At 29.9% G+C, this 22,801-nt stretch overlaps 2 pseudogenes; both read left to right on the top strand.

Moving 5' to 3' along the window:
* The first annotated feature begins 12,322 nt into the window (after nucleotides 1–12,322).
* LOC107414908 (uncharacterized) lies at nucleotides 12,323–13,334 on the top strand (annotated as a pseudogene).
* A 719-nt stretch (nucleotides 13,335–14,053) lies between these two features.
* On the top strand, nucleotides 14,054–20,967 carry LOC132800313 (phosphate transporter PHO1 homolog 3-like; annotated as a pseudogene).
* The last annotated feature ends 1,834 nt before the right edge of the window (nucleotides 20,968–22,801 follow it).

The raw sequence follows: 22,801 nt of genomic DNA, 5'->3' as shown, positions 1-22,801 counted from the left end.
CCTGCATATGATAAATTTCCATAAGAAATTTATTAAATAAGACTCTTTGATTTTTGGGTAGGCTTAAGCTTCAATCCATTTTGAGAAATAAGCAGTTGCTACCAAGATGAATTTCCATTGTCTCATTGCCATAGGAAAGGGACCCATTATATCAAGTCCCCATTGGATGAAAGGCCAGGGACTTGACACATGTATGAGTTCATTCGCTAGTACGTAATGTAGAGGAACAAACCTCTGACATTTATCACATTCCGTTACGTACCTTTCGCAATCTTTCATCATGGTCGGCCACTAGAAACCGTGTAGCTTTCTTTTTCTTCCCAGTGCTCTTCCTCTAGAATGATTGCTGCAATGGCCTTCATGGACTTCGGCCATAACTTTTAACACTGCCGCTGGTCCCAGACATTTCAGTAGCGGCCCTAAGTATGATCTTCTGTAAAGTTCTCCTCTGAGGATACAATATTTGGCTGATCTCATTCTTAATTTCCTTACTTTGGATTTATCTGATGGTTAAACCCCACTATCAATATATTCAAAGATTGATGTCATCTAACTTTTCTCTTCCATCTGATTAGTTACCGAGAGATTTTCTTTCTCAGATATACTTTTTTCCGAAAGATATTCTATAGGGATAGTTCTCTTACGATTGGTTTTGACAGAGGATGCTATATTTGCTAGAGCATCCGCATGGCTATTTTCATCCCTCAGTAGTTGCTTTATCTCGATATCCTTGAATTTTCCAATCAGCTGTTTAACCTTTTGTAAGTATGCTGCCATCATGGGGTTAGTAGCCGAGAAATTTCCATTTACTTGATTTGCCACTAGTGCCGAGTCACTGTGTATCTTCAGTCTCTGTGCTCCAAACTTGTGAGCCAAATTCAACGCTGCAATCAAAGCCTCATACTCCGCCTCATTGTTTGAGGCTTAAAATCCGAAACGGAGAGAATGTTCAATAAGCTCTCCGATTGGCATTTTTAGTAGTATTCTTACTCCCGAACCCTTTTCATTTGAAGATCCATCTATGAACAGGTTCCATAATTCAGAGCTTCTCTGCTCGAGCACTTCTTGTGACTCTATTTTGAATATTGCAAACTCGACTATAAAATCAGCTAATATTTGAGATTTAATAGTCGATTTTGGAACATATTCAATCCTGTGGTCTGCAAGTTCCGCTGCCCACATTGCCATTCGTCTTGCTAAATCAAGCTTATGCAGCAGAGACCGTATAGGGTATGCTAATACGGCCTCCACTTTGTTGCTTTGGAAGTATGGCTTGATCTTTTGGACTGTCGTTACTAGTGCTAATACCAGTTTCTCCATGTTTGTGTATCGGGTTTCCGCATCTGACAAAATTTTGCTGATGTAGAAAAATAGATATTGCTTTCTACCTTCAGTTTTTGTTAATATCGAACTAATTGCTTTGTCCGATACTGCAAGGTACAATTCAAGCACATCTCTGGGATTTGGTTTTACTAAAAGAGGAGGTGAACTGAGATACTCCTTCAACTCTTGAAACGCTGCTTCGCAATCGTCGGTCCAAACAAAATCTTTACATCCTTTCAGGAAGTTGAAAAATTTATAACTTCTGTTTGAGGACCTTAATATGAATCGGCTTAGAGCTGGGATTCTTCCGTTCAATTTCATCATTTCTTTTTTGGTCTGAGGTAAGGGCATGTCGATTAACGCTTTAATTTGTTTCAGATTTGCTTTGATCCCTCTTTGAGTAACAATATGACTGAGGAACATTCCTCTTGTACTCCAAAGGTGCACTTTGTTGGGTTTAACTTCATCCTGTATTTCTCTAATACATCAAAGGTTTGCCCCGAATGATCTAAATAATCATCTATGTACACTTCCATCGTTTTTCCAATTTGATCTTTGAACATCTTATTCACCAGTCTATGATAAGTCGCACTTGCATTTTTAAGTCCAAAGGGCATTACCTTATAACAGTATATTCCTCGGTCTGTTACGAACGAAGTCTTCTCTTGATCCTCCGGATGCATTAGGATTTGATTATACCCTGAATAAGCATCTAAAAAACTTAGCATCTCATGGCCAACTATTGCATCTATCAAGGTTTCGATCATTCGGAAGAGGGAAACTGTCTTTTGGACAAGCCTTATTCAGGTAGGTAAAGTCAATGCAGGCTTATAGCTTTCCATTCTTTTTCATTATTACCACCATGTTTGCTAGCCATTCTAGATAATAGACTGCCCGGATGAGTCCATTATCTTCTAGCTTTTGAATTTCTTCATTATGATTTGACTTCTTTCAGGGGTGGATTTCCTTCTCTTCTGTTTCACTGGCTTATGATTCGGATCTACATTCAGCTTATGCGTGATCACTTCTAGATCAATTCCTTCCATGTCTAAAACATCCCAAGCAAAACAATGTCTTCTCTCTTTTAGAAACAATGTTCCCCGAAATGGTTTTTCGAAAGAATGAATCAACTTTAGTTTGAGATTGTCAAACCAAGTCAGTGCAGCTCCCTTGAGACTTGTAGCAAAAATTTTGTGCATTATGGCTTCTCTTCTATCATGGGGTAACCTGAGTGGGAACATAACATGACGATACTGTGTCAAATGCTCCAATGGGTCAGATGTACCATCATAAAGATTGAATTTTGGAGGAATGAATCGAGATGGTAGATTTGTCTCGGCTATCCATCTGACGAATGGAGTATGCACCAGGTTTAAGACCCATAGTTGGTCAAACTGGGCCACATCTTTTTGTCTTTTGACCTCTTCTTATACTATTTCTCTCAAATATTCTTTTTCTTCCTGATTTGGTTTCTTCATTTTTGAAGTCCCTTCATTCTGGTCGTGTCTCCTTTTTCGTTCTTTATTGTTATGACTTTTTATGGTGATGCTACGAAGTGGTTGAGATTTTGACAGTCTGTCTTCATTTGACTTGTCTCGACTTACGTCTCACTGCTGCTCTTGTTGTACTTCTTCTCTTCCTACTCCCGTAAGGGGAAATAATTGTTGTAGTTGTTGCATCAACTCTTGATTCACTTTCTGTGTTTGTTCATACATGGTTGCCATTTCTTGGGCTTTTGATTGGAGTGATTCCACTTCGGTCTGTAGAGCAAAAATTTGCTTGCCTTGGGTGGGATTATCGTGGGAAGCCATTGCCAAAATCCTCAACAGATCTTTTTGTTTATTGTTCCCTCCCCTCTACCTGGCATGCCGATCTGTTGATGCTTAAATTTGGATAGCTTCCAGCTAGGCAAAATGCTGATGTGGCAATCGACATGCACGATATGGAACTGCAAAACAAGGGACTAAAGAGCAAAGGTAACCTTGGCACCAGTGTGGTACTGGCCAAAGGCACTCCGATACTCAAGTCAGATTATGAACTCACAGTTGATGTGAAAATAACTGTAGTTTTTATATTTTTTAGCGTACCTTGAATGGGGGTGCCATTGTCACCTTTATAACCATTTGAATATGTTTTTGAACCAATTTGAAGCATATTCTTGGGAAGATTTTGAGGGTTCTATTGACCCGATTTGTACTCCGTTTGAATTCTGTTTGAAATGATTCTGCGAGATCTTGATCTATCTTGATTATATTCCTCTTTCCTTTAGGATTCAGAAATCCCAATATTTACTCATGCATTCTTTTGTTTCTGTGCTTCTTTCGGATTTCAAGTAGTTCTTTTTTTTTATATCAGATCTTGCCTCATCATATCTTGCCTTCGGACAATTTGTCTCGACTAATAAATCCAAAGTTAATTATCTCGGATACATCGGGCTTTTGACCCATGCGGTCCCCTTCTTAACCGAGATATTGTCACTATTAGGATATTACTGCTGATGTGGCTGCTTACTAGATAAACTTTGCTGACGTATTCTGCGACATGTTCCTATCGAATTATTTTACCCATACAGTACTATATTTATTTCTTCTCTTTTTCTTTTCTTTTCCGAATTCCTCAAATCTGAACAGCAATCCTAGTTGGTAATTGATAATTAGTCAGCTCCTTAGGAAATCAATTTCCTCTTGGGGGTCTTAAAGCCAAGTTACAGACCGAGCTATAATGGAGAACTTTTTTTTTTTCCCCCTTTTTTTTCAATTTTATTTTTGTTATTTTTAATGATTTTGAGTTCTTGTTTGCTGTTTATTATTCTTCTTCTATATGTTGGATGGGGAATTTAATGGGATTGTGGCTTTGTAATCTGAAGCACGGATACATCAAAGAAATGTGACTTATTCTTTTTGGGTATTAAGAACAAATTTTTTTTTTTTTCATTTTCTTCTTTGTTTTTGTTTGTGATTGATCTCAACTGGGTAAAAAAAATTTATGGTTGACGTCTATTTTTTATTAGATTTTTTCGATAACATATCCTTTCTTTTTTCCCCACATTTTCTCATATATTATGTATTCCCTATTATTATGCACAAATTAGATCAATAACAAAAATAAAAAGAAAATTGTAATGGAGTTTTTTTTTTTTTTTGGGTCAAAAATTGTAATGGAGTTTCAAAAAAAAAAGGAAAATTAAAAAAAAAAAAAGGAAAACAAAAATGCTAGAGGCAAAGGAAATGATAATTAGTGAAAAAATAAGTTAAAACAAAGTAAAAATAAGTTGAAAGAAGGAGAGTAAAAAAAAATAATTATGAAAAAAGGAAAATAAATAAGTTGTAAAACATTTAAAATGCACAATTTTTTCTCCATTTGTATATGGTAGAAAAATGGAAATTATGTATTAAAAATTAAAATAATGTAATAAAATATGAGAATAGTAAATTAATAAAATTATAACATATATACTTTTTTATCATAATAGTATTTGCTGAAATATTAATAAATAAAAGTGTGCATATGAATATCATTTTTTTTTTAATTGCAACGGTATTTGAGTCATTTTATAATGCCATGTGGTAAAGAAAAATTATTTTAGACGGAAGTTAATTACCTATGTAAGAGGTGTTTTAAATCATAGGATATTTTTATAAATAAGAGTAAATTAGAGAGAGTCCATATGATATTAATCCAATTTTAAAACATATATATTTTGCTTTTGGAGATGTAATTTTTTTTTTCTTCCTTGAAAGAGATGTAAACTCCGGGTTTAAATTTTTGTACTCAATTTTCTTACAGCGTGGATCTCTTCAATTTTTGTATTAAATTAAGATTAATTTGTAGTTTTGTTCTTTTTTTGTTTGGACAATGACCTAACAAGTGCATTTTTTCTTGGGTGAAAGATTTTGACGAATACTTGTTTGCGTAAGCTGTGCTTCAAAAAACTATCACCTTCTAAAAGCCATGTTGACGAGTGCATTATTGGAATATTATTTCCGAGAAGTTACAATCTAAAAGCTTGGAGCAAAATTCCTAAAAACATAAAAATCAATGAAGCTCTATTTTCAAATTCAACACGTTTTTCAATGTCTCACTGGATTCATGTGAGCGACTTTTCCTAGTATAAAACAAAAGAGTTGAATATTTCTAAAAAACAAAAATAAACGTTGAAGGTGGGACGAATTTTAAAAAATAATAAGAGAAAAAAATGGTAGGCTTGGAAAGTGATACATCCAATTCGTGTTTTAATTAGCAAAAAGCATGTTTTAATTAGCAAAAAGCTTTTGAAAATTAAAAAAAAAAAAAAAAACAACAAGGTTACTTTTAAAAGAAAAAAAATTGAAAGCTTTTTGTTAATTAAAACTTGCAAAGTGATACATCCAATACATCCTTAATTCATGTTTTACTTAGCAAAAAGCTTTTGAAAATTTAAAAAAAAAAAAAAAAAAAGCAACAAGGTTACTTTTTTAAAAGAAAAAAAATTAAAAGCTTTTTGTTAATTAAAACTTGCAAAGTGATACATCCAATACATCTCTAATTCATGTTTTACTTAGCAAAAAGCTTCTGAAAATAAAATTAAAAAAAAAAGAAACAAGCTTTATATATATATTTTTTATTTTTTACAGCATTGCAAGGGGCATTAAATTGTTTATCAAAGTCATTTAGCCAAATAATATGGCAATATATGATTGATTAAAATTTTATATAAATTAAATATAGATTAAAAAAAATTCTTCAATGGATAACAAAGTCTAATACAAATCACTTAAATATTGTCATAATATTTATCACATTAAGCATTTACTAAACAATTTTGTATTCGTAGTTTTCTTTCAATTGTTTTTCTAATATAGTAATACTATAGATAATAACTATCAAATAAATCTACCAAAATATACAAATTGTTATATATTGATATATTTAATTGATTAATATTATAATATAACCTAATTATGCATAAGAAAATCTTTGAAAAGATGATCAAGTATAACTAAACATAAATTAAATCAAATATTTACATATAAAAATTGGTACCTATGTTGAAACATATATTTGGCACCACTATTATATTATTATGGGATTTTACTGTTTTATCATTCATCTGCTAGAAAGTCAATGGTAGGAGTTATTTAAATTGGGAGTATGGATTTTATTAACCTCGATTTTATTAACCCTACGTATATGTAATATTGTAGAGTTTTGTTTCGTTCTGTTTTTTTGTTTTTTTATTTATCATTTTCTATGGTAATTGCTAATTATTTCTTCATTTAATTTTTTTATTATTTTTTATCATAAAAAAATTAAATTAAAAAAATAAATCTTTTTAAACACTTATTAAATTGTTAAGTAACGTATAAATAAATTTTATGGATAAAGTCACAGATATCAAAAATAATATTTTTCATGAAAGTGTCTCATCTGCCTTACGTATATCCTTGAGCCATTGTGCTAACTTTTAGGACAAATGACATGATATATATATATATATATATATATATATATATGGATATGATTAACGTTGTTTATAGAGACTAACATCGTCCCAATAATTCTCCAGTTAAAAAAAAAAAAAAAAAAGGTTCATAAAAAAAATAGCGTTCCGATTCACTATTTGTTATCACATGCTCTCCATTTTAAAGGCCAAAAATAAATATAAGTTTCAATCCATTTTTTATTTAACTTTTTAAAAATGCATAATTGATTTATTCGTCAAATGTAAAATGCATTATAAGTTGCAAAACTACTATTACAATACTTTATAGAATAATGTTCAGATTTAACAAGAATAATTAATAATAAAATTAAAAAAAAAAGAACAAATAGAGATTATTATTGAAATACTTATAAAATTTCTTTCTTTATATTGCATGTTTTGCTATCACACTGTTCTTTAAATTATGTCACACTGTTCTTTAAATTATTGTTATGTCACACTGTTCGTAATAAATTTGGCAAAATGAATTATGCATACTCTGTATAAAACAAATCTATTTGTTGAAAATACTTGATCTGACTAAAGCCTTTGAAAATTGTTAAAAGCATTTTCACCTGAACTCGAAGCAGAAGACTCTTTCTCTCTCTCTCTCTCTCTCGCTATATATATAAATTCATGACGTTTTATCTAAGCGCATCTTCTCTCATTTTTGAGTTTGTTTTAGTGCATTTGATTCTTTTATTCATTTCTTTCCGTGTTGACTTTGCTCTCTGCAAAAACAAAGTTATATAGCCCACACTCACTATATTGTTTCCAAAAGCAAGAAAGATCCTAAAATGAAGTTTGGGAAGGAATTTGCTAAGGAAATGGTGCTGGAATGGCAAGAAGTCTACATGGATTACAGTTTTCTGAAAACTCTTTTGAAGGATGTTAAAGTTTCAGGCAAAGGAACCGGCTACCGACAGTATCTCCGGCCGGTCTTAGGCAAAGGCCAACGCTTTACAGATCTTTCAGAGGTCTGTAAAATAGACGAAATAACCACAACACCACCAGCCCATCAGCTCCAGGACACAGTGAGAACCAACCCATTATGGTGAACTCAGTGAACAAGAATGGTTCTGAAAGTTATGAGACGATTTTCTTGATGAATTCCGACGAAGGTGGAGAGTACGTGCTGGTTTACTTTAGGAGGCTCGACGAGGAGCTAAACAAAGTGGTGAGGTTTTATAAATCGCTACATGACGTACATGGATTCCATCAATATTCTGGTTATAATTAGCAAAACAATAAATATTTTTTTATTAGATTAATATTTTCGATACATTTTTAACAATTAAGTAATTACATTTTATTAAAATTAGTACCGTATTTATGATTTGTCATTCTTGCATATCTTCAATATTTTAGTAATATTTTAAAGTATTTTTAATGATAAATATTATTATACCATATGTATTTTTAAAATTTAACATTGAGTACATGAACTTTCTAATGACAAATGTCAATATCAATATTAATTTTTTTAATATCAATATTTTTGTTAAATTTTAATATTGGTTTTTTTAATAATACATTTTTATAATATCAATAATTTTGTTAAATTTTAATATTGGTTTTTTTAATAATACATGTTAAAAATTAATATTGTCATATTATAAATATTATTAAATAATTAAAGGACATACTTTTATCAATTAAAAAGCTAATTTAAGTACTAAACTAAAAAATAGTGTTAAAACGATGGATTCCTCAACTTAATTATGATTAGATCCACTATTAAAATTTGATAAAAATGTAATTGTAAAATTTTAAAATGTATCATTAAAGAAATAATTAACTAATGCCAAAATTTGGCATTGTAATACTTAAACGGCAATTGCATTAAAGTTTGCTCTGAAGTTGTTGACTGCATGTGCCTGTATTCATCAGTGTACCTGCTATAACACCATTGTTAAAGTACAGCAGATAAAATCATAGTAAAGAATAATAGTACATATACGTTAATGAATTTTTACCAACTTAATTACCCAAAAAAATAAAATAAATAAGTACCAGCTAATCTGAAAAATATAATATAAAAATATATTAAAAGTTTAAATAAATTAAAATATAAATAAATCAATTTTTAAATTGATATATAAAACTTCATAAGCAAAATTTTTATTGACTTACTAAATTGGTATTCATATTAATTATTACAAAAACTAATTATGTCACAGTTTTTTAAATTATTGTTTTGCTATCATTTTTTCAGGAATGTATTTAATATTAACTTTTAATGACTTTAGTAGATTTTAAAAGTATTGGTGTATTAAATATAGACTTTCATATACTTTTAAAAGTAAAAAGGTATTTAATCATAACTTTTAAAAATTTTGATAAAGTTTATAAAAGTTGTAATGTATTTAATTATGATTTTTTTAAATCTTTAAAAGTAAAGATATATTCAATTTGTATTTGATTTTTATATATTTGGATTTTTGATTACTTTTCTTAACTTTTTTGTGAGAGATATAAATAGAAGTTCTCCCAATTTTTCCACCAGCTACCCCAAAGAAATTTACCAACTTCTAAAAAATACAGAAGACATTGAAAAGATGCTGTTGCATGTTGAAGGGAAGTTGCTCGGTATTCTTCTATCTCAATCACCTCAAAAAATTTCCAGTACGTTATATATTTTTCGATCTATGGTTTGGATTTTGTGATAGAGAAGAGTGCAGTTATAAGGTGATAAAGAAGAGTCAGGATTAAATACCTCTTTACTTTTGTGATATAAAAAAAAATCACCATCATCACAAAAAAAAAAAAAAATACCAATACTTAACTTTTTATATAATCTTAACTTTTAATGATTTTGTAGACTTTTAAAATATATATATATATATATATATATATATATATATAAAAGAGGTGATTCTTTTGTGATGATGGTGATTTTTTTAAGATAGAAACTGTTTTTCTTTTTCTTTTTCTGTTCATTTTTATCTTATTAGAAGTAGAATGTAATGATTGTCCTAGTGTAATAGATGTAACAAGCAAATCTTGACTTTTTTTTTCCTTTTTTTTTTTTTTTTTTGGTGAATAAACCTTGATTTCTTTTTGGGTATATAATTGGTGGCTGTGCATCGTTTTTTTGTGGCATAATTTTGTTTGCACTTTCTCTTCTTTTTCCTATTTTTTGAAAGGTTGTTGGTGATGCATTTTCTTAGAAAGAAGAAAAATAGAGAAATTTGATTTTAATAATTATAGGCATATTTTTCATGTACACAAATGCACACATGAACACATAGATATAAGCAATATAGTAGTTTTTATTTTTTATTTTTATTTTTTAATGCTTGATGGGCAATGTAGTAGTTTATGTACAAATATTGTTGGTGGTTAATGAAAAGGAAAGGGATTGATTTTTGTGCCGTTTTAATTTCCGTATCCATTTTAATTGGTATCTTTGTACTATGAATTAGACACCTCAACGTCAAGGCTATAAGTTTTGGGTTAATTGGTCACATTTAGCGGGCATGCATTAGTATTTGGTAGATCACTATTTTGCATTCATGTGATTCCAGCTGTTTTTTCCTTTTTTTTTTTTTTGCAAGTTCTTTTGTATATTGTTTTTAAAGTTTCACGGATTTATTAACATCCTGCACACTATTCTTTTATTTTTTTAATTGTGTATTGCGTTTTATGTAAAATATAGTAATTTTTAATGGAGGATTCACAACAAGGAAATCATAAAGGAAAAGGAAAAGGTGTAGAAAAATATAAAGTATGGTCAATGGATGAGAGCAATGAGTTACTAAAACTTATGGTTGATGCTGCCAATCGTGGATGGCATGATAAAAGTGGTTTATTAAGCAAGCAAACTGTAGAAAAAAGAATACTTCCCCTTCTTAATGCAAAATTTGGGAGTGAATGGACTTATAAGGAGTATACAAGTCGGTTGAAATGGTTAAACAATGGTATGCCAACTACTCTCTAACAAAAAAATTTATTGCTAGTGAAGAAGTGTGGGAGGACTATTTTAAGGTAAGCTTTCTTCTATTTAAAATATATATATACAAAAAAAATAATGAATATTCATAATAGTAATTTTTTATACATTGTCTATTGCTTGTTTCTATAACATACTAATGCTAATTGTAATTTTGTTTCTTGTCAGTCTTATCCTACCCATAAAAGTTATCATACAGACACTTTTGCTGATTATGAAGATTTGAGAATTGCAATTAGAAATGGAGCAGCAACTAGGAGACATTCAATTGGATTAGGAGAGGAAACTAATGCAAGAATATCTGACTTCGAAGAAAATAGAGGTGGTGATTTAGACAACCTGACATATGATCTCACGACTAAGACATTCATACCAAGTGATATACAAGAAATTTCACTACAGTCTCCAACTTTAGACGATTTTACTTCATCATTACCTTTTCAGAACACAAGTTCAGAGGTTCCTCCAATAACAAAAACAAGAAATAGAATGGACTTTGATGGAAAATCTAGTCCTTTTGAAACTAATATGTCACAAGCAGCAGTCTTGGAGAAGAATAATCAAAGTATTAACAAGTTGAATCAAAGTATTGATTCAATTGATAGTAGAGATTATAGTTGTTGGGATATTATCAAGGAGATTCCAAACTTGGATAAGCAAGCTCAATATAAGGCATTGAAATTGTTAAACACTGGAGCAAAGAAGAATGAGTTCTTCAAAATGACACCCCAAGAGCATTTCGACTGGATTAACTTTGAATTGCAAAATTGAGTGATTTTAAAATGTATTGTTTTAAGGATGTTATTTTTATTTTGAGTGTCTAACTTATTATGTGTTTTTTTTTTTGGTTAGTATAAAATAGTAATGGAATGAGTTTGACTTGTTTTTTTTTATTTTTTATTTTATACATATATATGATTATTATGAATATGCATTTAAATTCTTTTTTAGATCCTTGATCATTGGATGATTATTTTTTTCATTATTTTTTGAGTTATTATTAAGCTTAACACGTGTACTAAAATAATGAGCTTATTTTTTAATAATTTTTTATGTTTTTTTTTTATTAATTTGACCAGGGGGCTTCATTTACAATGTCTTATTCCAATATAGACACTAAAGAAATAGAAAAGGAAGAGATGGAAGAAGAAGAGTATGAAGAAGAATTGCGGGAAAAAGTTAAAAATTCTTTGATAGCTATTAGAGCAATTCTCCAGGTACTACATGAACTCATAGTTAACATGTATAGTAATCATGTTCAACGTTCATTATCCAGAAGATCAAAAACGTCAATTGGAGACGACTACGTACACAAAATATTAAATGAGGAACCGACAAACTTTCAGCAAGTTTATAGAATGTATCCTGATGTGTTTCTAAAGTTATGTAACATCATTAGAGAAAAAACATTACTATACGACACAAGAGTTATTTGTGTTGAAGAGATACTTGCAACATTTTTACTTACTGTCGGCCAAAATTCTCTATATTGTTTGATTCGTAAAACATTTGAATGGTCACATTTTACCACTAGTCAAAGTTTTAACAAGATTTTGAGGGTGTTGAACACAATCGTAGTAGATTTGATGGCTAAACCTGGAGTAATAGTGCCAGAAAAAATTAGAGAAAGTACAAGATTTTACCCTTACTTTAAAGTAAGTGATTTTTTTTTTTTAGTATTAATTATTGTTATTGTTATTGTTGTTTTTTTTTAACTATTAAACTGCTGTAATTCTTATAACCTATTCTATATTATTTTTATAAGTATAGGATTGCATAGGAGCTATTGACGACACTCATTTTCCCACAATGGTATGAGGACGTGATGTAAGCAGTTACCGTAATCGTCATGGAATAATTTTACAAAATGTTTTAGCATCTTGCAACTTTGATTTAGAATTTATGTATGTGCTTAGTGGGTGGGAAGGATCTGCTCATGATTCAAAAGTATTAAATGATGCTCTATCAAGGAGGAATGGACTTAAAGTACCACAAGGTATTTATATATTTATTTATTCATATATCTATTATTATTATTATTACTTTTTTGTTTCTCTAATCATACATGTTACGTATTGCTTACTAATTATACAAGTATTATATGGTTAGGTAAATTGTTTTTTGGTAGATTGTGGATTTCCAAATCAATTTCAATTTTTAGCTCCTTTTCGAGGTATTCGTTATCATCTTCAAGATTTTTTAGATCAAGGTTGTGATCTTGAAACTCCAAATGAATTATTCAATCATCGTCATGCTTTATTGAGAAATACAATTGAGAGATTATTTGGTATATTTAAATCACGGTTTACAAATTTCAAAATAGCTCTTCCATTTTCATTTGATACACAAGCAGAATTAGTTTCAGCTTGTGCAAGATTACATAACTTTCTGCACAAAGAGTGTCGTTCTGATAAGTTTTCAGAAGAATAAGAAGATGAAGGTTCATCATCTTCAGCAATACCAGTTAATGAGGAGGATGATTATGAACCAATTATTGAGACTCAAGAAGAACAAAGAGAGCATGCAAATCAATGGAGAGATGCTATAACTGCTAATGTGTGGAATGATGTTGAACATTTTAATGATAATGAACAATAGATTTTTTTTTTACACATAACAATGAAATTGTTGGTATTTTAAAAAAATGAATATTAGATATTTTTATTATTTCTTAGTAGTAATGGATTGTTCGTTACATTTTTGATCATTTTCTCATTTTCGTTTTTAAGTAGATTATACTTTTTAATATATGGTTATATTATAAATATTTTTGAAAGTCGTTAAAAGTCATTAAAATGAAAGTCTATGAAAGTCTATCATACTTTTATAAACTCTATTTAAAATCCATTAAAATCCAACAAATCTATAAAAATCTATCACTTAAAAAAAGTCATTAAAAGTTATTAAAATTATAAATTTAATACACCCCCCTTAGTTCAATTATGCAATTTTTTTGCAATAAATTTGACAAAAATAAATATGTATACTCTTTATAAAACAAATTTATATGTGGACAATACTTGATCTGACTAAAACCTTTGAAAATTCTTAAAAGAATTTTCAAGGAAACTCAAAGCAAAAGACTAAGTGTTGAATTTTCAAAGGAACTCGAAGCAATAAGACTAGGTCTTTCTTTCTCCTTTCCATATATATAAATTCAATAAGATTCATCTAAGCTCATTCCCCATCATTTTGTGTCTTTTCATGCATTTGGTTGTCTTTTTCATTTCTTTCTGTGTTAACTTTGCTCTATGCAAAAGCAAAGTTATATAGTCCACACTTGAGATATTGTTTCCATAAGAAAGAAAGATACTAAAATGAAGTTTGGGAAGGAATTTGCCACCCAAATGGTGCCGGAATGGCAAGAAGCATACATGGATTACATTTTTCTGAAAGCCCTTTTGAAAGATATTCAAAGTTTTAGGCAAAGGAACCGGCCAACCATCGCAGCTCCGGCCAATCTCAAGCGAAGGCCAACACTTTACAGATCTTTCAGTGGTCTGTTAAATAGACACAACACCACCAGCCCATCAACCCCAGGAGACATTGAGAACCAACCCATTCTGGTGCACTCGGTCGACAAGAATGGTTCTGAAAGTTAGGAGACGACGTTCTTGATGAGCTCCGACGAAGGTGGAGAGTACGAGCTAGTTTACTTGAGGAGGCTTGACGAGGAGCTAAACAAAGTGGAGAGGTTTTACAAGTCAAAAGTCGAGGAGGTGATGAAAGAAACGGCTATATTGAATAAGCAAATGGATGCTTTGATCGCTTTCCAGATCAAAGTTGAGAATCCTCAAGGTTGGTTTGATTGGAATTTGGAGATGACTTGTATTGCTTCAGATGTTGCTGCTTCAATTCCTCGTGGGGCTAGAGCAGTGAAGAAAAAGTCATCGATTTTGATGAAATCGGCCACAATGTCGGATTTCGGTGAGCCTCGACACCGATAGAGGGGGGGGGGGGGGGGAATTTTTGTCCGGTGTGTCATGGAAAAGTCGCCGTTGTCTATGAATATCGACGTTATCGGTGGATATCGACAGAAGTACCGATTTTCCGATGGACATCTATGGAAGTATTACCGATATTGATTATGTCTCCGGTCGATATCAAGAAGTGGAAATTTAAGTTGCCGGTTCTCGATCTGAGATAATAGAGAAAAGCTGATGTTGTTTCCGTTTGCACAAGGATGGTGTTTGTGCATTAGAAAATCGGTAGCAAGGAAAAGCCTGGACTACTAAGGTTTGAATAAAATGGAGTTTCACAATGGTGAACAGTTTGCAAAGAGAAGGAGAGAGAGATACATTGGGTTAGTTTGCTTTTTCTTTCGCTTTATTTTTTTATTATTATTATTTTGGCTTGTACTTTGTCTTTTTTTTGGGTAAAATTGGCTTGTGCTTTGTTACTTTTGTCAGGTAACTTATTAATTGGACTTGATGTGTGCTTCGGGTGCCTACTTCCCCTAGCCCATTAATTGATAGACTTGATGTGTGCTCCACATGCCTGCTTCCCCTAGCCCGAAGAGAGTGTTTTTCCTTTTCTGTTTTTTATATTTTTTATTATAATTTTTGTTTTTTGGCTTGGGTTTGTGTTTGGTAACTCGATAAATTCAAATATTTTATTTAATAAAGTTTGATATGTAATTTTGACTTATTTTTTAACAAATTGGTTTTTTTCCCCTAATATATTGGGAATGGAGATACAAATTCTTAACTTAGTTAAGAGGATTAAATTAATCTAAATTTGAAAAGTAATTATTGTCGTCAATTCCTAATATACAAATTAATTTTAATTTTTAAAAGGTAAAATATATAAAACTTCCAAATTGTAGCTTTACAAAATTTATTAGATAGTTTTAGATAATTCTTCATTTTTATTATTAAAAAGAATTATTTTCTATTTTTACAGTTTGAAATTGTGATTTTTGTTATCAAAATACGAACAAATAATCAATCTCATATGCAATGTTAGTATGGTAATATACTATATATATGGATTATTTTATTATCATTGTATTATAATTATTGTATTTTTATAATATTTTATTATATTAATTATCTCATATATAAAAATATATATTTTAAATTAAATATTTACAGTTTTTGTAATTTTATCGACATTTTCATAAAATCGTACATTTGATATTTCCGTCGAGACTGATATTTTCATCATTGGGCTAGAGCAAGTGTTAAATTTCTTTCTCAAACTAAGCTTTTTTTTCTTTTTTTTTAATTAATTAATTAATTTATTTTTTATACTTTTTATAGTTTTATATGTTTTTTTTTATACTTTTTTTTATTGTTATTAGATTTTTTTGGAGTGAAACATTAATATTTATTAAGAAAAAATATCAGTATATATCCATAAACGATTTAAGCCCACATGTCTAGGTCATCTTCAATCAAAGTACAACAATTGTCACAACCTGCTTTTGAAAACACTGCCTTTTTCTTTTCTATTTACCATCTATTGTTGCAGATTTTTTTTTTTTTTTTTATAAGGAAAGGAAAATATTAGGGGCAACTACATTTTAATTAGCCCATTCAGCTATATTATGTTTTTATATTTTACCGTCCAAAACTATAAAATTCTTCACATTACTATTGAACTATTATCTTTTTTTTGTAATTTTTGTTTTTGGATAATTTCATTTTGATACCTTGAAATTTTAAGATTGTGCGATTGACTCTAAATTTTTGATTCGGGTAAATTGGATTTTTAAATTTCAAATCGTACAAATTGGCATCCAAAAGTAACAATATTATTAAAATTAATATTACGTTGTAATAATGTTGATATTAGCATGACATCATGATAATATCATAATTATTTTTCAAAAAAATATTTTTAAGAAATTGAAAAAAAATTTATTTATGGTTTTTTATTAAAAAAATTGTATCAATTTTTTTATTTAAATTAAAATACCTACAATTATAATTAATTGGTTATTTTTAGTCTAATTTTAAGTTTAAAATATATTTAATTATGATTATTGGTATTTTAATTTAAATAGAAAATTAATTGATACAATTTTTGAAATAAAAAACCGTTGAGAAAAAATGGAAAAACAATAAATGTATTTTTTCATCTTTTTAAACAAATTTTATTTTTTTTAAAAAAATAATTTTATTTTATAATTTTTTGTTTAATTTTTATTTTGGCATTTTGATCCTTTTTTTTTTCGGTTTGAGTATAAAAAAATATTTTTAAATTTTGATCTAATAAAAATGATTTTATTAGATAAAAAATTACAATTTTATTTTAATTTTTATTTTTTGAACTAATTTTAGATTAAAAAAATATTTAATTATGATTGTGGTTATTTTAATTTAAATAAAAAAATGAATACAATTTTTCAAATAAAAAACCATACATATAAAATTTTAAAAGAACATATGCATTTTTTCAATTTTTTTTTAAAAATATTTTTTATTTCTCAAAATTAGTTATATTATCAACATGATATGATGATGATGTAAGTATCATTAATTTTAACAATATTATTATTTCAAGGTATTAATTTGCAATGATTTTGAAACTTCAAAGCATTTCAGGATATCAATTTACAGCGCTTTGAAACTTAAAAGTCTAATTTGTCCAATTAAAAAATTTAAGGTTGAAATTGTCCAATCTTGAAATTTTAGGGTACCAAATGTAATTTACCCTTTTTTTCCCTATCAATTTAGTTTAATTTTGCAATTTTTTCCAATAAATTTGGAAATATTAGTAATGCGTACTGTCCAGAAAAGAAGAATACAAATTTTAAATAAAAGTTATATAAATTGTATATGGTTAATTTGATCAAAATTTTCTTTCTAAATGCTTGAACTTAATTGACCGAATAATAAGCGTTCAGGGGCAATTTAAGGAAATTTTGTAGTATATGAGCGCAAAGTGTAAAAAGTTGCATAGATTTGTTTTTTTTTTTTTTTTTTTTTTTTTGGTCCAATAAGCAATAAATGTTATTAATTATTATGGTTGATAATCAAGAAAATATAGCATGGCCATGGATGTGATCGAAGAAGGTGAGCCAAGCAGCCAAGGAGAACAATCAGATGTATCCAGCGATGAGAATTACCAAAAGGTTAATTGCACAAAATATGATCACAATCAAAAGGTTCAAGCTGAGAAGCCAAAGAACGTGAAGTTCACTAAACCAGCTCCACTTGAAGTACTGAACCATGTGCAATTCAACAACACTGTTGAGACCCCACGTTCCACAGTTAAAGGTGTCCTTCAAGTCCCTATGCTGACAGAGCTGACTTTCAGCAGGGAAAATCTAAAGAAAGTTGAAGGACAACTTAAAAGAGCTTTTATTGAACTTTATCAGAAGCTGCGATTGCTAAAGAACTTCAGGTACGATAAATTATTTTGTTTTATTTTTTATTTCTTCTAATTTTAGATTAGCATTGTAGTTAACCATTTCTTTGTGAATATGTGATCAGCTTTCTAAATACCTTGGCATTTTCAAAGATCATGAAGAAATATGACAAGGTAATTTTTCGCTCAAGTAATTTAACAAATAGTAATTGTTCTCCATGTTTAGCAGTTTAAAGGACAAAAATTGAGGTTTAAATTTTGTATTAATTTGTAGGAATTTTCTGTTAGTTTACATTATCCATATTTGTCTCTCTAATTGTTGCAGATTACTGGAAGAAATGCTTCAAAGTCTTACGGGAAAACTGTTGATAATTCCTACTTTGGCAGCTCAGATGAGGTTAGTATTGGAATATATGCTTGATATACATCACTGAGCCTGCTTTCCTATTAGCTATATAACGTTTGGGATAAATATGTGATTTAAGATGGTATAAGACTATGGGTGACCGAGAAGTGTTGTGTTCAAACCTCGGTACCCATTTGAAACTAAAATGTTCTAATTACAAATTTAGTGTTTTTCATCACGGTCTTTGAAGTGGTGAAATGGTGGTCCGTCTCGTTAATATAAACATTATGAAATGGTGATCCATCTCATTCTTTTTTTCAAGACTAGGAAAATTATGATCATTTTTTTCTGCTTGTTGATCATATATGACATCTCCTTTGTTAATTACTGCAGGTTACGAAGCTTTTGGATAGGGTGGAAGTTACATTCATCAAGCATTTCTCAAACTCAAACCGCAGTAAGGGCATGGCCAACTTAAGACCAAGAGAAAAGAAAGAACGACATAGGATTACATTTACCACTGGTATAGGAAGACTAAACTTTTTAAATTTAGTATTGGAAAATTAAGGACGATTTCATTGAATAATATACATATATATATATATATATATATATGTTTGTATGGATGTATGTATGTATGTTTATTCTGAAATTTTTGCAGGTTTCTTTGCTGGTTGCACAGGTGCTCGAATAGTTGCTCTTGTTTTACTCATACGTGCCCGGAATATCATTAATGAGAAAGGTAGCACCCTATACATGAATACCGTGTTTCCCCTCTACAGGTAACTAAGAAGTCAATCCCATCTTCTTTTTATTACCTATAAAATATTTGTAATAATTGTTTGGTACATGTTAAATTTTCCTTGCAGCTTGTTTGGATTCATTGTCTTGCACATGTTCATGTATGCTGCCAATATATACTATTGGAGGCGATACCGAGTCAATTATTCATTCATATTTGGTTTCAAGCAAGGAACAAAGTTACCGACAAATTCTACTAGTTGGTATTGTTATAGCTACGGTGGCTTTAAGCGTGCACTATCCAACCTCGACATGCGAATGGACCTCAAAACTAAACATTACAATGCATGGACTGAAGTTGTCCTGCTCCTTTTGGTTGTGGTAAGACCAATACATAACCTCTCCAGCTTCACTGCTCCATTTCTCAAAACACCAAACTAATTTCTTCTTAATCACATTTTGCTCTGCAATCTTTGATTGTTATATTACTATTAACGATTATAATAACGACTAAGAAACAGAACTTTATGTTGGAGATCTAAATATCATCATACCTTTATTTTGGTCTCCTGCAGGTGACACTTCTAGAGTTCTTCTTGGCAGACCAGTTAACCAGCCAGGTCAGCGACGTGAACAATGCTTTCCGTGTTCACATTTCTTTTTCTGCTTTTTGGTTTTTCATATTCAATCTTAAGATTTACAATGCAGGCACAAGCAATCAGATGTCTCGAATTCTATGTTTGCTATTGTGGTTGGGGAGACCACAAAGGAGAAAAACATTTGCAAGGGTGGTGTATACGAGACTTTCTTTTACCTTGTAGCTGTCTTACCGTATTTGTCATGTCTCCTTCAGGTACCTAATTGATTTCTTTCTTGCCTTAAAAGCTTCTGAATTTCTTCCTCAAAGTTCCCAAAACATCACTAAGAAGTGAAAAGTTTGATTATTTGCAAATTTCTCAGTTTTAGAATTACAAAGTTTTCTGTGTTTTCCATTTTTCAGTGCCTCCGCCACTTGTTTGAAGAGAAGGATCCAATGCAAGGGTATTATTGACTGAAATATTTCTTGACAATTGCAGCGGTTACCTTTAAAACAGCATACAGCCTTCACGAGCAATTTAGTTTGAAAATGATTTCTATTGTTACCTCAGTCACTGCAGCCGTAGTTGATACATATTGGGATCTTGTTATTGACTGGGGGCTTTTTTACAAAGTGGCTCTAAGAACCACTGGTTAATAGAAAAACTCATAGCACCTCTCAAAATTGCCTATTTGGAGCAATTGTGAGTAAAATGAGAATTCTGCTCTCAAAAGCTTTGATTAATTTCTTTGCAATACTAAATGATCTCGAATCTGATTTTGATTGATGGGGAATCTGCAGGTCTCGAAAATCTTGCTGAGATTTGCCTGGCTTCAAACTATGCTGGACTTTGAGGTTTTCTTTATTGCATACACAATCCTTGGTTGCAATTATTGCTTGCCTGGAAATCATTCATCGTGGCATTTGGAATTTCATCAGGTAAATTATCAAAGATTCTGTTTATATTGGTGTGAAGCTTCTAACTTATCTGATTCCCCAAAAAAAAAAAAAAAAAAAAAAAAAAGGTAAAAGAAAAAAATCTAACTTATACATGAAACTTAAAAATGTTTTTAGCAACATGATTTAGAAGAACTTGTTGTAAGGTGAAGCAAATTTAACAGGTTTGCAATATGTTTCTGTGGATTTGATCAGGTTGGAGAATGAGCATTTGAAACAATGTTGGTAAGTACAGGGCTTTCAAGTCAGTGCCACTACCATTCAATAAGGACGAAGACGCCGACAAAGATGAGTAAGCTGCTGAAAAAAATCTACGGGAAAGTAATGGCCGTTGAAAATCGTGCTATAAATGGTCACCGGAGGGACAATGAAAATTTGTTTTACAAAACATTATCGGACAGGCTCTTAACAGAATTCAAATAATCTGGGAACAACAGTTTAAGATTTTCCCATAAGTGTTATACTTTGTTTCCTTTTTACTTTGAATGTGTTCCAATCAATTATATTCATTTATTTATTATTTGTTATGAGAGTGTAAAGTTCTTTTGTAAATGAAATGTTTGGCAGTGGCACGTGTAATTAGTCCTCCATGTGTAGTTTGTGCTTGATAGGCACTTGAAGATGTGAAGAAAAAAATGTTGTCCCTATGTTAACTTGTAATTAGACTGCTTATGATTTGTTTGGTGGATAAGGTAAGGATTGAGATTTATTCCATTCCCATCTTTGATATGATTAGTTGACAGGATTAAAGAATACTGAATGATACTCTTAGAGTGGGATAACTAATCCGATCTAAAGTTTTACCCAAAAAAAAAAAAAACAAACTAATCCAATTAAAAGGAGTGGTCCTGATTATTTTTCCCCTTCTTTTTCTCTTTCCTATTTTGCCTTATTATTTTTTTAAACTTTTTGTCTTCCTTTTTTTTTTTTTAAATTTTTTTTGAAATATTATCTTCCTTTTCCTTTGTTTCTTTATTTTATTTTTTTTAGTCTGTCCTTTTTTCTTTTTTTTTTCTTTTTTAAATCTTTGTTCTTTTCTTCTTTTTTTAATCTTTGTTATCTTTTTATTACATCAGCTCTAATTTTTTTTTTCTCTTCTTATATTTCAAATTCTTTCTTTATTTGTTAATTTCCTTTTTATTTTTTTATTCTTATTTTTGTTTCTACATTGTTTTCGTTTTCTTATGGATGTCTAGATTAATATATACAATTTTACTGATATTAATGATTTTATATATTAATTAGATAAACTGTTTAGAAAAATTAGATAAAGGACTTATTTATTTTTTTATGATGAGCTGAATAGTTTAAATTATTTTATTTAATTCAAAAATTGATAAGTTATATATATATGATCATTTATATTTAATTTAATAATAATTATTATATATATAATTTAGTCCTGTTGAGCTGCTATCGAACATAAGACTAGATTAATTTTTATCTCATCCAATTCCATTCTCAATTTTATCCCGGAATCCAAAGAATCCAATCATACCCTACATACCAAATAATCTCAAATATATATATATATATATATATATACAATATTTCATCCTTTTACTTAGAATAAAATTCTATTTGCAATTTAATTGGGTTGGACCTAAAAAATAGTTCAATAAAATCCAATCTAATTCAATGCAGCAAATGAACTGTTGGTTTGCGAGGGCCTCTTGGGAGTTTTCTTTGCTCCCCTAGGACTCCAATTAGCTTGCTGATTATATTGCTAAGTTTGCCCTGTCAACATGGAGCTCTTTTACTTTTGATTGTTGTATTGATGGGTGGTTCCACCTCCGTTTCTTTCTTTTGTTTCTTTGGACAAGTTGGCTTCTCTTTTCTGCGTAATGCAGCAGTGGTGATCAAAATAAAATAAAATAAAATAATGGACCGTTTTGCGAATGCCATTATAGTAATTAAAAAGACAAAAATATAAAGGAAAAAGGTGGAGAACGATGTAGAGTATAATTATATCTGAACTACATGGCAACTATATTTAAGCAATGATCGTGCATTCCAACCATAACTATGTACATTTTCATCATCCACATTAAATCCCGGAATAGATAAGATTACCAAATGAGTTGCATGAGAAATACTGTCACTGATTTTACCACCAACCCATGTAAACTT

The sequence above is a fragment of the Ziziphus jujuba genome, chromosome 12 (assembly GCF_031755915.1).
Source record: "Ziziphus jujuba cultivar Dongzao chromosome 12, ASM3175591v1".
Lineage (NCBI taxonomy): Eukaryota > Viridiplantae > Streptophyta > Magnoliopsida > Rosales > Rhamnaceae > Ziziphus > Ziziphus jujuba.
Note: the sequence above shows the minus strand (reverse complement) of the source record. Positions and strands in the feature narration are given on the sequence as shown.